Below are 14,534 nucleotides of genomic sequence, written 5' to 3'. Positions count from 1 at the left end.
TTGTTCTGTTGCCCAGGCTGGAGTGCAGTGGTGTGATCTTGGCTCACTGCAACCCTGCCTCCTGGGTTCAAGCAATTCCCCCCACTTCAACCTCCTGAGCAGCTGGAACTACAGGCTCCCACCACCATACCCGGCTAATTTTTGTATTTTTTAGTAAAGACAGAGTTTCACCATGTTGGCCAGATTGGTCTCGAGCTCCTGACCTCAGGTGATCCACCTGCCTCAGCCTCCCAAAGTGCTGGGATTACAGGTGTGAGCCACCCTGCTCTGTTTTTTAGGGCAGGGGTGGGGTTGTTATTTAGGCAAAAACTGTCCAGAGAAGCCCACCTTGTTCTGGTTACCATTTATCAATTCTCAGGGCTGTGACTAAGACATCTCTGCACTGGGGGCATAGCAGTGGGTTGTATTGCCTCCTCACCCAATCCTCTTAGCTCCAGCCAACCCCACTCAACATGACCCATGGAGTCAGCCTGTCTGGGATCAAATCCAGCCTTCACCAATCATTTCACTCTGAGATCTTAGAAAAGTTACCTAACACTTCTGGTCCTCAGTTTCCTTAGCTGTAAAATGGTATAATTATACTAGAGCCTGCCTCATAGAATTGTTTTGCGTACATGTGTTAGCATGTGTAAAACACTTAGAAAAAATACCTATTAGGTAAGCATCACCTATACCTATCAGCTATCATCACCATGGCAATTGTCTTCATATAATTATCACCGAGAAGTTCATTATTATGATGCCTACAGTCCCTCAGCGGGAGCATCTACGCATGACATCCCTGTGGGACGTTGCGTGGCATCATTAAGAGATTGGACTGGACTCCAACCCAGGTTCCACTGTCCCTGGCTGTGTAACCTCTTTGAGCCTCAATCTCCTCATCTGCAAAATGGACTCATAAGATTTCCTATAGCACAGTGTTGTGGTAGGATTGAATAAGCTCCTATATGGAAATCAGTCAGCACAGTGCATGGGGAAAAAAAGGAACTTTTGGAAAATAGAGTGGCTATACTATAATTACGTTAACGCAGAGGAAACAAATGTTGTGCACTGTGAATCCAACAGTAATCACTTCTGTAAGGTGGGGTAACAGACTTCATAGAAGTGAGAAATAAGTCTTTTTACTGCTGCCTCTGCAGAGGATTGAATCATTTTAAGCTTCTACCAGTTCTTTGTGCTGCTGGAAGTTACACCTGAAGTCGATGGCCCATTGTTTAGCAGAGCACATTAATTAGTCTGTGTAAATTCAAAAGTAGGCTCAGCCTGGGAAAGGAAAGAACTAAATTGCTCTGAACCTTAGAGTGCAGTAGCTGAATTTCCCTGCTCTGAACCTTAGAGTGCAGTAGCTGAATTTGGAGTGATGAGTGAAGGGAACTCAGGTGACTTGGGAGAGAACAAAAGGGAGCCTATAAGCTTGGGGGTGGCCTGTTGGTGGGGTGGCTGGAGGACTTTTAGAACAGAAATGTCTAAGAGGTATTATATGGGAGTTTGTGTTGATTCATCATAAACTTCCCACGTAACACTAAAATTACAGCAAAAGCCGCTCCACACACAATTCCACAAATTAGTGATTTCAGGGGCATAAAATACTGATAAAAGGCGTGTTTCATTACAGGATGAAGATTCAGAAGAGCAGTGGAATATATAGGATGCTTAGTCTGTATTGACCCACTTCAATAAAAGCAAGAACTCTGACGATTTCAGGGGAAGAGTAAGGTAACTTCTGCCTGCCTCAACTCTGAGCATCCTTAGGGTGGAATGTCTATTCATTGTGGAGCTCCAACGATTTCATCTGAAGGATGCTCAGATATCATCTGGCTTGTGAAATCAGCATTGTTGTCCAAACCCCTACTTGGCATCTCTGCTTGCACGTCTAGTGGTCTTTCATGTGTAACACAGCCGAAAAGAATTCTTGCTTCTTCCCCTTGAATCTGACCTTCCCCAGGGCATGCCTATGTCATGCTAAGCAGCATTCCCATTCACTCAATGGCTCAGGCCCCTAACCCAGGAGTTTTCCTTGATGACTCTTCTGCACTGCTCCCAAGCCCATCAGTAAATCCTATCAACTCTATACTCAAACAATTCTCAAATCTGTCCACATCTGCAATAGACCCTCTGCCCCTTATCCTCCTGGCACCATCCTAGCTCAAGGCACAAGGCTCTCTCACCTGGGCAGGGGCCTCCTAAACTGAGCTTCCATTCTTCTCCCACCCCTCTCTTCCATCCCTCACCCCAACTCTGAGACATGGTGAGCTAACCCAAGTCATCTTTAAAAAACTATAAAGTAGGAATCTTGATGTTCCTCCCCTGCTTCAAACCCAAGAGTTTAGAGTAAAAGCCCAATGTACTCTATCATTGCTTATGGAAATTGATTCTGCCTAGCCCTCTGAGCATACCTTTGGCCACCGCTGCACCCTGTCTCCACTCTACTCCAATGCCCTTCCTTCTCTTCTTAAACATTCCAAGCTCAGGGCCACCTTAGAGCCATGACCGCAGCCACTACCTGTCCATGAACGCTCGCTCTCCAACCACTCAATGGAAAGGAGTCACTTGTAGCCCAGCACACTGTTTCAATTCTCACGCCTCGCACTGCCACCATTGGATAATTATCTTCCTGACTTATTTGTTTGTTTGTCATCCAGTCCCCTAGTGGGCAGAGCTCCGGCTCCTTGCATCTCCATCAGTGCTGTATCCAGCACCTCCGCCACCACCTGGTGGACAGTGGTGCTCAACACGTATTCGTTAAATAGATGAGCAGCTGCCTTTCTGGGTTTTATTATCATTACTCCACAGGTTCCTGTGACTCTCTGGAAACATCAAGTGACAGCTGGAGATCCAGCACCAGATGAGATGGCTGCAGCTTCAGCAGATCCAAATTCTGAAACCAAGGCAGGCGTGCTAGTTATTAAATCAGGACAGTGCCCAACAGGACATCAATCACAGCTCTGAGTTCATATTGAGCTTAAGATGACACCCATCTAAGCATAGATTCTACCCACAAATACATAAACGTTTAAAGTTATTGAAAATCAGAAGCTCCAGTCTCGATCTTCATGGAACATCCCGGCTGCTCCTCAACTTGGGGCCCTATGCTCAAGCTAGAGCTCGGTCACAGCATTAACTCATTAAAGCATGGACACCAACACAAAAGGGCCACTGAATCTACTGGAAAGCCCTCAAATATGTCGCGGTTTTGTAGGCTCCATGACTCTCTTTACGGTAACAGTTAAGAGGGAGCCAGGCATGGAAGCTCCGTCAGTCTCTGGGACACCGTCCCAAGGCATCCTTGCATGGAGCCAGCATATCTTGGCATGGCCACCAAGTTGAATTCTCAGACACGTGGGAAACTGTAGATGAAGGAGGTTGCCTGCTGCCTTTCCCCAGCTTCATTCTACTAAAAAAAGTGGGGAGCAGACCCCAAATTTAGCTATGACATCAGCCAAAATTAAGTTTGTAGAGCAGTTGAGTTCAGCCAAAACTCATAATGATGGAAATAGGCAGTGCTCTGCCTCCTTCAAGAATGACTATCTGTTCATCAGTACCTTGTTTGGGTCCCCTCCTCGAACAAGACTAATCCAGGACCTCCTGTCAAAGGGACCAGAGCAAAAATCTCCAAGTATAAATGGACTCACTCTCAGATGAGCTAAGGAAATAGGAAGAAAGTCCCTTATTTCCCTCTCTCTTTAATTCTACTTACCTTACCTTTATTTTTCCTCATCGTACATGAGTTAATAACTGTTCTCTTTTTTCCAAGATTATAAAGCTTCCACTCAAGCTTTTATCTCATTTTTTTCCATCTACTTTTTGGATGTGGACCCATCTAGTACCCATCTGTCTTCAGTACTATAAACCCCTCTTGCCCACTGACTCCTCACCTGCAGAATAAAGTTTTCCCCCATCCTTATTTTTTGAGGCAGAGTTTCGCTCTCTCGCCCAGGCTGGAGTGCAGTGGTGCCATCTCAGCTCACAGCAACCTCCGCCTCCCAGGTTCAAGGGATTCTCCTGCCACAGCCTCCCTAGTAGCTGAGATTATGGGCATGTGCCACCACACCTGGCTAATTTTTATATTTTTAGTAGAGATGGTGTTTTGCCATGTTGGCCAGGCTGGTCTTGAACTCCTGGCCTCAAAGGATCTGCCTACCTTGGCCTCCCAAAGTGCTGGGATTTCAGGTGTGAGTCACCACACCTGGCCTCCCGCATCCTAATCAAAGTATTTCTTTGACACTTCCTCCTCTAGAAATTACTCCCTTGTCTGCCTTCATCACCAGACTCTGATGGGTAGTCTAAGCAGCATGCCATGTCATTCTTCTGCTCCCCAATCATTTCTCAAGCCTCATTTCACTCTCACTTCTACCACTTCACCCCCCTGATTTTATCTGTTATAAAGTCACAGCAATCTCTGATGCCCAGGCCCAGCTGCCTTTTCCTAGTCCTCATTCAACACAGGTGAAGTTCAAATCCTTCAAGTCTGACTAATGCTTACCTGGCCTCTCTGATCATTAGCAACCTTGCACCTGATGGGATGGGATACTCACTTATCTCGACAGACATAGGTATGATCAGGATTCTGAAATTCCAGGAAGCCCAGGGCATATGGGTACTTATCACAATGTGGTATATGACTTCACTGTGCATGGCCATCTCCCTCTGAAGCAGAGACCACGTTTGAATCCACCTTGTAAACCTGATGCATAGCCTACACTTGGCATTAAGTTTAGAGACTATCATTAAACTGTTGACCATCATTAAAAGAAGAACATATGCCACCGACTCCTAAAAAACTCAAGCTAGCTATGTGGGTAGATTTCCAAAGAATCTGGAGACACTCCTTCTAGGGAGATTTTTTAAAGTCACATTTAATTGATGCCTTAGCTAATAACTTTTTTAAATGAACAAATATTTTTTGAGCACCCACTTTTCTGGGCACTGTAGTATTAGCAGGTTTGCACACTGGCATACCAGCTATAGCAGGAGGTGGGGTGGGAGAGGGGAAAGTTAATCAGGCAGGAAGTAAGTCAGGTCTGAAGTGGGCTGCAGTGGCAGGGCCAATTCCTGAGGGTGCAGTCTGTCCCCTAAAAGCTCCTGCTTTCTGAGATGCAGCAGGTCCTGCCCAGGGCATGCCCAGATGGGCTAAGCAATAGATGGACACTGGTGTGTTGGTGAGAGCACCAGGCTTCCCTTTGGCCTAGCCATTAACCCTGCTTCAATCCACCTGTAACTGCTTCTTCCCAACCCCATTGCAAGGAAAGAGATTAGCAGGTGCTCAGACTTCTTTCCCGTGCTGTATTTCCTTGATTCCAGCTACCTTTGCTTCCAGGAGCATGCCAGAGAAGTGGGCCACACATGCCTGAGTGGGCTTCCAGAGCTGGCATCCATTGTCCCTTTCTCAGCCCGGCAGATAGGAAAGGCCAGCACCCAGGGATCCTGGAATGCACATGGCATCTTGGCAGCCATCTCTAACAGATGACCAACAAACAGCTTGCTTGGGCTGTAGGAAGTGACACAAACCTAATTGCACTCATTGGTTTCAACTACAATGCTCCTCCCAGACCCAGCTTTTTTCTCCCTTCCCTGTTGCCATCAGATCTTGATCCCTAATATCATCTCTTTATGCTTGTCTTGCCTGCACATATGTTTGGGCTCTTTCTGCATCATCTGCTCTGCTGTCTAAAGACCTTTCCTTCCTCCAGGACTTCATCTTCAGCAGACAAGAGCTCAGGAACTCAGAAGAGGAGAGGAAGAGGATATATTTCTTCTGCCTGACCATCTTTGGCCCCATCCGTGCTCACCCCCAGAAAGACACTAAAGACCCTGTTTGTTAGAAAAAGAGGAGGAGAGGTGTTGAAACCACAGCATGGGCTTTACTGTCACCGCTGAGGGCTGCTAGAGAGAAAACATGGCTATCACTTGGCCTCAAAAGCTGCAGACTTAGATAATCTCACGACCAATCTCTCCACCCCTTCATCTTTCCTGTAGCTATTTCCTTGAATTCCTTCCAGCTGGTTGACTCCTCTCCAGTTTGTGCCCCTCCTCTGCCTGGAGCCCAGATCAGTGGGTTGGCCAGAAATGCCTCGCTCTGAATTGTCTGTGGCCTTTTACAGCCAGCTTGAATCTCTACTGCCATGCCCCACCCAATGGGTTCCAAGGAGGCTGCCTGCTTAAAAGCCAGAGCAAGAGGTCGGGATACATGGGTACTGCCTCCCAACCCTCACTCTGACCTTGAGAAAGTCACGGGGTCACACTTGGTTAACCCTCTGTAGGACATAGGAGATTAGAGGCTTCATCCAGAATCCCGTTAACATTTCTGGACTGTGCAGCTCAGAATCCCCAGCCCTAAAATATGGCAAGGCTCTGGCCAGAAGAGCCCTTTGGGGAACAACATTATGTGAATGTTGGCAACACCTTGAAGTTACCTGAAAAAAGGTAATGACCTCTGCATTCAACGATGTTGCATCTTGAAGTCTGAAGCAATAATATTTCAGAAGGAGATAGCTTTCCACAGTCAGCTCTCTGTTACAAGATAGCTGTCCCTCAGGAGAATCCACTGGATACTGGCTTGGGGGAATCCACTGGATACCTGCAGCCCTCATCAGAGGTAGCAATGCAGTGACAGACATACTATCTCTGATGAGGGCTGCCACTGAGCCATCTCCCTTGTTCAGCTTAACCACCACGAGTACCTAAATACCTGTGCTGTTTTTCACAAGAATGGAAAAATAAAACAATCCAAGTTTTCAAACACAGGGGACTAGTCAAATAAATCTGGTATGTCCACACAGTAGAGCATGATACAGTCATTAAAAGTCAAGCCATGACCCTCTGTTTAAGACTGTGGGGAACCTCATTCTCATATACAGACAGTCCCCCACTTATGATGGTTCGACTTGGGACTTTTCAACTTCACTATGGTGTAAAATTATTCTGTTTTTCACTTTCAGTATGGTATTCCATAAATTACATGAGATATTCAGTACTTTATTATAAAGTACGCTTTGTGTTAGATGATTTTGCCCAACTGTAGGCTAATGTCAGTGTTCTGAGCACATTTAAGGTAGGCTAGTCTAAGCTATGATGGTCGGTAAGTTAGGTGTATTAAGTGCATTTTCAACTTGTGATATTTTCAACTTTTCATGGATTTGTCAGGACATAGCCCCATGGTAAATTGAGGAGCATCTGCATTACTCTTGGGATACACATTGGTATCACCCCATATGGTCAATATCTACAAAATAGATATACCAAATAGTTTATGGGGGTCATACGGCTTTATGTTAATATTATATTTAGGTTCAACCACATTTATTTAGTTTCAATATATTTAGGATCAATCCATTTCCGTGATTTATAACAGCAAACTATTGTGAAGAAATTAAATAAATTTGAGTACATCCATACAACGGGATAGTATGGATCTCTAAAACAACAATGAGGGAGTTCTCTAAGAGCTCCAAGAAACTGGGGTGGGGAAGGGATTATCCTAAAAAGTGCACAATAGTATGTATGATATAGCTGCAGTTGTACAAAATAGAGAAAAATAAACACATATAATTATATTTGTTTGTATATAATTTGCTTAGATATAATTCATAAGGACACTCAATAACAGAGGTTACTTGTGTGGTAATGGTAGTGGTGCTAAGAACAACTCGCCGATGAGGAACAGGTGCAAAAAGGGGAGTGCTCCCATTTTATAGACAGATAGATCAATCCATAGCAGTAATTTGGATAAATAATAATGATAATACTTCAATAAAGTTTATATATATTATATATGTTTAGTTTATATATTATATATTTACTATTATATATAAGCATCATTGAGCTCATATATGCAAACTTTTTTATATATTTATTATTATATAACTTATTTTGTGTATATATATACAAACTTTATTGAGACATTATTTTACATACCATAACATTTACCTATTTTAAAGTACAATTCAACAACTTTTAGTAAATCTACTGAATGGTGTAGTCATCAGGATAAACCAGTTTTAAAACATTCATCACCCCAACAAGAACCCTGGGTCCATTTATAGTTAATCCTTGCTTCCAACCCCAGCCTCAGGCAGCCACTAATAGAATTTCTGTCTCTCCATATTTGCCTCTTCTTGACATTTGCACACCAATGGCACCATAGAAAAGGGGATGTTTTGTGTCCAGCTACTTAGCATGTTTCTTTGAGATTTATTCATGTTGTAGCATATATAAGTGCTTCATTCCTTTTTATTGCTGAGTAGTAATCCATTCTATGGTTACACCCCATTTTCTTTCTCCATTAACCAGTCAATAAATACTGCGTTTTTCTGCTCCTTGACCATTATGAAAAATGCTGCTATGAATATTTCTGTGCAAGTTTGTGTGTGTGTATATGTGTGTATTTTTTTAACCATGTGGTAAATATATCACTTTCACAAAAATTTTTAACGTTGCAAAAGATCAGTTAAATTGCAAATGCAATCATATTAAAAAAGAGGTAGCAAAGTAATGTGTATGTGCATGTGCACATGGAATGATTTGATTCTGACAAATAAATAAGTACATAAAAAAGATTAGAAGGCAGAAAGCTGAAATGTTAACAGTGTTGTCTCTGGGTGATGGGATGGTGGATAATTTATGTGTTTGTGTGCTTTTCTGTATTTCACTGAATTTTCTACTGTGAATATAAATTACTTTTGTAATCAGAAAAAAGCACAATGTTATTCAAAGAAAAAAATATCCTTCCTATTCAAGTTCTCCAGGGTCTTTACCTTTCTGTTACAGAGAGATATTCTCACAATAGTCCACAAATGGGGAGCCGGGCAGGGGCAGCCCCTCTCTCTCCTTTATGATGCTGGTCACGGCACCCAGAAAGCTGCAGATCCCCAGTAAATACCAGTCAATTGTGGAGACCTCGAGATCAGTCTCTATGGCAACTGGGTGGGCCTGTAAGAGCATTGACCCAGTGTGGAGATGGTCCAGCAGGAAAAACCTCCACAGTTGTGTACCTCAGGCAGCCGAAGGTCACCAAAGGACCGTGGTGTTTAGTTACCGGGCAGTGAAGTCAGGATTTCCAAGGCTTGAAGGCAGCTTTCTAAACAATGGAAACTTTAAAGTCTTAACTGATCATTTTGATTATGCCATTCCTTGAACTGCCATTTTTATTTAAACATCTGCAGATCAATATCATGATTCAGTATTTTTAAGAACTCCATTAGGCCTGGCAAGGTGGCTCATGCATGTAATCCCAGCACTTTTGGAGGTTGAAGCAGGCAGATCACTTGAGATCAGGAGTTCGAGACCAGCCTGGCACACATGGTGAAACCCCATCTCTACTAAAAATACAAAAATCTGCCAGGCGTGGTTGCGGGCGCCTGTAATCTCAGCTACTTGGGAGGCTGAGGCATGAGAATTGCTTAAGCCCGGGAGGCGGAGGTTGCAGTGAGTCGAGATCGCACCACTGCAATCCAGCCTGGATGACAGAGCAAAACTGTCTAAAAAATAATACAACAACAAAAACAAAAAAACAAAAACAAAAACAAAACTCCACTTGAGAACTAGGTGTCTTTCCTCTGTGTTTACCTCTCCCATAATTTCATCATATTGCTTCATAATTACTCACTTATCTGTACCAAGCCTATTCCTTACATTTGAAGGACTGGGAACAAGGGAATAATTAGAAGCCCACATTTCATATGTCTAAAACTTGGAAGTTATAAATCAAGCTAACACACTAATACATAAGGCATGTCCTATCCTCCTGCCTTGCAAAATTGATCTTCAGAATGACCTGAAGGGCCAGGTCTGACTTCTGGTGTCTCTGGTTCCTCGGATTTGCCAGTGGAGACACAGAGTGCTAAGGAGTTGGCCCCTGGCCTGTTCCCTTCTCTTCCACCCCCGTCTTCCATCCCGCAGTGAAAGGGGTCTTGCGTACATATATGTGCACACGGAGCCTGCAACTCCATTTTCCTCTAACGGTCCCACCCTCACACTCTGGATGTTCCCACTGCCCCCACACAGTAATCCTTTGGCCAACTCTTGCAGCGTAGCCAATACCTGCAGCGTACCCCACCCTTAGAAAAGATGAATGAAGAGACCCACACATGTTCTGGAGGCAAGCTGAGAGCTGTTTGGGTAAGGAATTCTGGTTTAGGAAATGAAACATTGTCTAGAAGGGAGGTGGGGTGCAGGTTCCAGATGGTACTTTCTCATGGCCCTAGGACTCTTGGCATCTAAAAGAGGGCCCTAAAAAGTGGGGAGGTCCTCTCTTACCCAAGACTAGTGAATACTGGACTGTATTCTCTCTAGACTGGGGTTTCTCAATGTTGATATTGTTAGCATTTGGGGCTGAATAATTCTTTGTTGTGGGGAGCTGTCAGAAGCACCCATCTTCAGTTGTCACAACCAAAAATGTCTCCACACATGTCCCCTAGGGACAAGATACCCCAATTGAAAACCACTGCAGGAGACAATAAAGCTCTTGACAACAGGAAATACAACTGACTCACTTAGTAGCAGAGTGCGTGGCACAGAGTAGATGCCCCAAATATGTTTGAAGAATGAGTCAATGAAGCAACATTTGCTCATGATCTCAGAGGTATTCCTTGAAAGACCCTATTCCAGCCGGTTTATGAAATAATCCCACAGAAGAGCAGTTCTTACTCCCTAGGGTATAAATGATGAACAGGAAGAGGCATGAACACTGTCACCCACTTAGGACCTCATGATGAGACAGGTCCCTCTGCTGGGTGGTATGCTGGGTGCTACACAGAGTTAACCTAAGGAAGCTCCCTAGGCATTAAAGCATTTCATAGTCCCATCTTCCTATACCAAAGCTGCCCAGCTTAGGAGAAAGAGGAAGGAGGTGCCAGGGTGTCTAAACAAATAGGCACTCCCATAGGTCCTAGAGCACTGCAAGCCTCACGTGTTCCTTAAACAAGTCCAAATGTGATGCACAATGAGAGCTACAGTGCACATGAAGGGATGCCCAACCAACAAGGAGCTGTTATAAATCCTCTCATTCCCTGCCGTTCATGCCTCCTGCTCTCACCAGTGGGATTTTGTCAATCCCGTTCGTGCTGAGTCTCTCCAATCAACCAATAATGTTTACTGTTACATCAAGCCCATATTCTTCTCCAGAGCAAGCAAACAGCCCCCACCCTGTTTTCTTAATAATAGGTGAAGTCTTTCTTGTGTATATTCCACATTCCTAGCAACTGAACATGCATGGTTGTATCCAGTTTGCTTTAAGTCAACACCCGTGGGGCAGTCAGTGATGTTTGAATAAAGAAATGGAATTCTGACGGGCTCCTACACTTGGATCAAAGTGCATTACTGGTAGATTTTCCTGGCTCCAAGGGGACCCAGGTTTGATTTCAGAATCTGCTTGTGCCTGTTTTCTCTAGGACAGCAGGTCTCAAAATGGTCCAAAGGTCCCCGGTGGGCTCAAGATCCTTTCAGGAGATTTATATGTCAAAACTATTTTCCCAGCAATAGTAAGATAATGTATGCCTTTTTTCACTCTAGTGTCTCACAGGTATTATTCATGAAGTTGTCCAGTGGTTTCCAGACATGTGATGATGTCATCATCCTGACAGCTAAATGGAATGTGTGTGTATGCGTGAGCTTTTAAATTATACTCAGTTTTAATTTCAAATACACTGAATATGATGGATATAACTCACAGAAACAAACGTTATTTGGGGTTTCTATGACTTTTAAGTGTAAAGAGGTCCCAAGACCAAACACTTCGAGAACCTCTGCCCTAGAGTAACGGTGCTAGCCTAACTTCTACATCATAGCAAGTAGGGAGTGGAGGAAAAACACTTCAAAGACTTCTGAGAGGTAGAGTAAGTTAGTGAGGGTAAAAACATGTACATTTTCAGAGTTTTATAACAGGACTGTCACTGTGACATTTTAACTGCAAAGTGTTCTCCAGGTTCTTCAAGGTAGAAAAAAAAAACAGGTCTAGGAAACAAACAAAAGTATTGATATCTTCAACAAAAGCAATACCGCCTAAATACAATATTGCTTGTTTGGAGCTCTACTGATGATCTGATTTGCGGTTTAACTAGCCTCACCTCACCACCCCCAAACTGACCAAAAGTTGACTCCATGTGTTTGCATCTCCCAGAGTGTTGTCAAGGGTATGCCAAAACAATTAGAAGAGTGACTAAGAGTGTGTTTGTACCATGTGCAGAGATGGAAGAGAGAGCATGTAAAGCTTGTGATTTTAATTTTAACTACAATTTGGGGATTATCAGTGAATTTCAATTACCCATGCTATAGAATCAGGATATGATTATCAACATGAAGTATTCATTTTATCACTGACAAAAGTAAACAGATGAAAGAACCCATTCCCCCCAACTTTACCACCAATCCTTCAATCACTTTTTATTTAACCTTTTAACATTTCTTTACTTCTTTTATCCCCTCATATAATGTAGATGCTATCCCCTCGCCCCCTGCCAGGTACCAAGGCATTTTGAACACAATGGAATCATCCTTCCTATGCCCAGCCTATTCAGAAGAGGCATAGGACAATTGCATTCATCTTTCAGAGGGAACAAATGAGAGATGAAATTCACCTTCCCAGATCGACATGGCCAATTGGTGCCCAGGCCCAAACCAAGATGCTTCCCGCCCATGTCAGAGCAGGGGTCTTCCAAATCCCTGCTTGAACAGGCACAGGCTGGAAACACTCACAGGGGTGGAAAGAGTTACTGAAGGGTGTGCCAGAGTCCCTTTAAGGAAAAGAGATAACTCCTGCTTTGTGCAAATGTCATTTCTAGAAATTGCATCCCCCAACTCACATATTGAAGGACATGAATTTTCTTGATTAAAATAATGATAATAGCAATAATAATAATAATAGATAGCTCAAGTAGAGCTCAATAGCATGTGACTAATGAGAAAAGTTTTACCAGTTCAAGGTTCGGGCAGCTAAATAATGGCCATAAACTATCGTGTGAAGCCAGGCGACTTCTCTACAGCCTGCTTATATCTTCTGTGCTATAAATAATTCAGAGTTTTCTTTTTTCTTAAATATCACAGAACCAAGTCAGAATCTTTATGTGAAGGATTCTGCTGTGTCCCTCTCTCCCTCCTCCCCTCCCTCCCTAGCCAGCCCAGGCAACTCCCTAGAGAACGACCCCTCAAGCTTTAACATTTATTCTTTGACATTTCAGACTATTTGTTAGGCAGAGCTGCCTTCTTGAGATCAAAGTCAGAAAATCTTGCCAAGAACTTCCGCTTGACCTTGTCCAAGTGTGACAGAGAGGGTCTATTAACCCCTAAGCATCTGCTTCCATCCTCATCCAGAGAAATCCACTGATCCTCATCCAAAAAGGCAGCCATCTCTCTCACTCTGTTCACCTGATACACAACACATTCAGAAGAGAGAGAAGGACAAGGAACCAAAAGATGTCCTTCACTAAGAGACAATAGTGACTCATAGGGACATGGCATTTAGGGTATCTGTCCAGGCAGGGTCTTTTACATGAGGATCAGTAAACTCTACTAGCTACTCAGAGACAAATATGGAACAAGGAAAGGTAACTTACCCCATGTCACTCTGCAAGTGGTAGAGTTGAGACTGGCATCCAGGTCTTCATTGCTGTGTGCTACCACTAGATGATGTCACCTCCACCAGCCTGGGCAGATGTCCAGGTTAAATGCTGAGGTCTCAAGCTCTTATGTGAAATGACTTACCATTTTCTTCTGAGATATCACAGTGAAGGTTTCCTGATCTTCACAAGAGTGGCTATCCATCAGCAACCAGAATTTTTTCTGACTCTATGTAGAAGGCAGAAGTGAGGGCTGAGCCTACAGCTGGGTAGCGTGCTGGGTGTGGTGGTTTCTTGATATAAGAAGGTGGGTGGTTGATGAACACATTCTGCTTGATTCTTCTTTAAAAGCTTCTGATCACACCATAACCCAGTGTTTTCTAACATGTGTGTGCTGAGTCTATTAATAGGTGTTAAGCGAAGAATGTTTTGTGTTTAATTAGAATTGGAAAGTGGTAGAATAAAGTTTGTTTACAGCAGGACTTCTTGGAGCCTTTGATATCCTAAAGCAAACTGTGAATCTATAAGAGCTGGCCATACTGTGCAACATTCTCCAAAGTTCTCTGATGGATCCTTGGCATACCATGAGACTAAAGGGAAACATTGCTGCAATCAATAAAAAGGGGAGCACTTGATCCTTACAACATCATTTTTCTAGTAACTGGAAGAAGAGAAAAAGATTTTTCTGCAAGTTGGGGATTTCAAATTAAGGGAGAACCATATTGCAGGCCCTGAAGCTCTGCCCAGAAAACTGACCAATTTATGCAGGGTAACAGTTGGTCAAGTGATTGACCCAATAAAATTATTAAGATGGCCAAAGACACCATCCTGAAAATGCACAGTGGGGTTACTCTGGTCTTCTTAATGACTAGGTTGGCCATTTGGTATCAGAGGTACTGTGCAACAATCTCCTGTTATGGTAGCAAGAAATGCCAAATTGATAGCCATAAAGATTGAACAATCCTCTGAGTCATTTAAACATGA

At 43.4% G+C, this 14,534-nt stretch overlaps 1 protein-coding gene across 6 annotated transcripts in view; it reads right to left on the bottom strand.

The window, feature by feature from the left end:
- NTRK3 (neurotrophic receptor tyrosine kinase 3) overlaps positions 1 to 14,534 on the bottom strand; it is a 385,036-nt gene that overhangs the window by 81,618 nt on the left and 288,884 nt on the right. The window lies entirely within an intron of this gene.

This window comes from Papio anubis, chromosome 7, assembly GCF_008728515.1.
Source record: "Papio anubis isolate 15944 chromosome 7, Panubis1.0, whole genome shotgun sequence".
NCBI classification, from domain to species: domain Eukaryota; kingdom Metazoa; phylum Chordata; class Mammalia; order Primates; family Cercopithecidae; genus Papio; species Papio anubis.
Note: the sequence above shows the minus strand (reverse complement) of the source record. Positions and strands in the feature narration are given on the sequence as shown.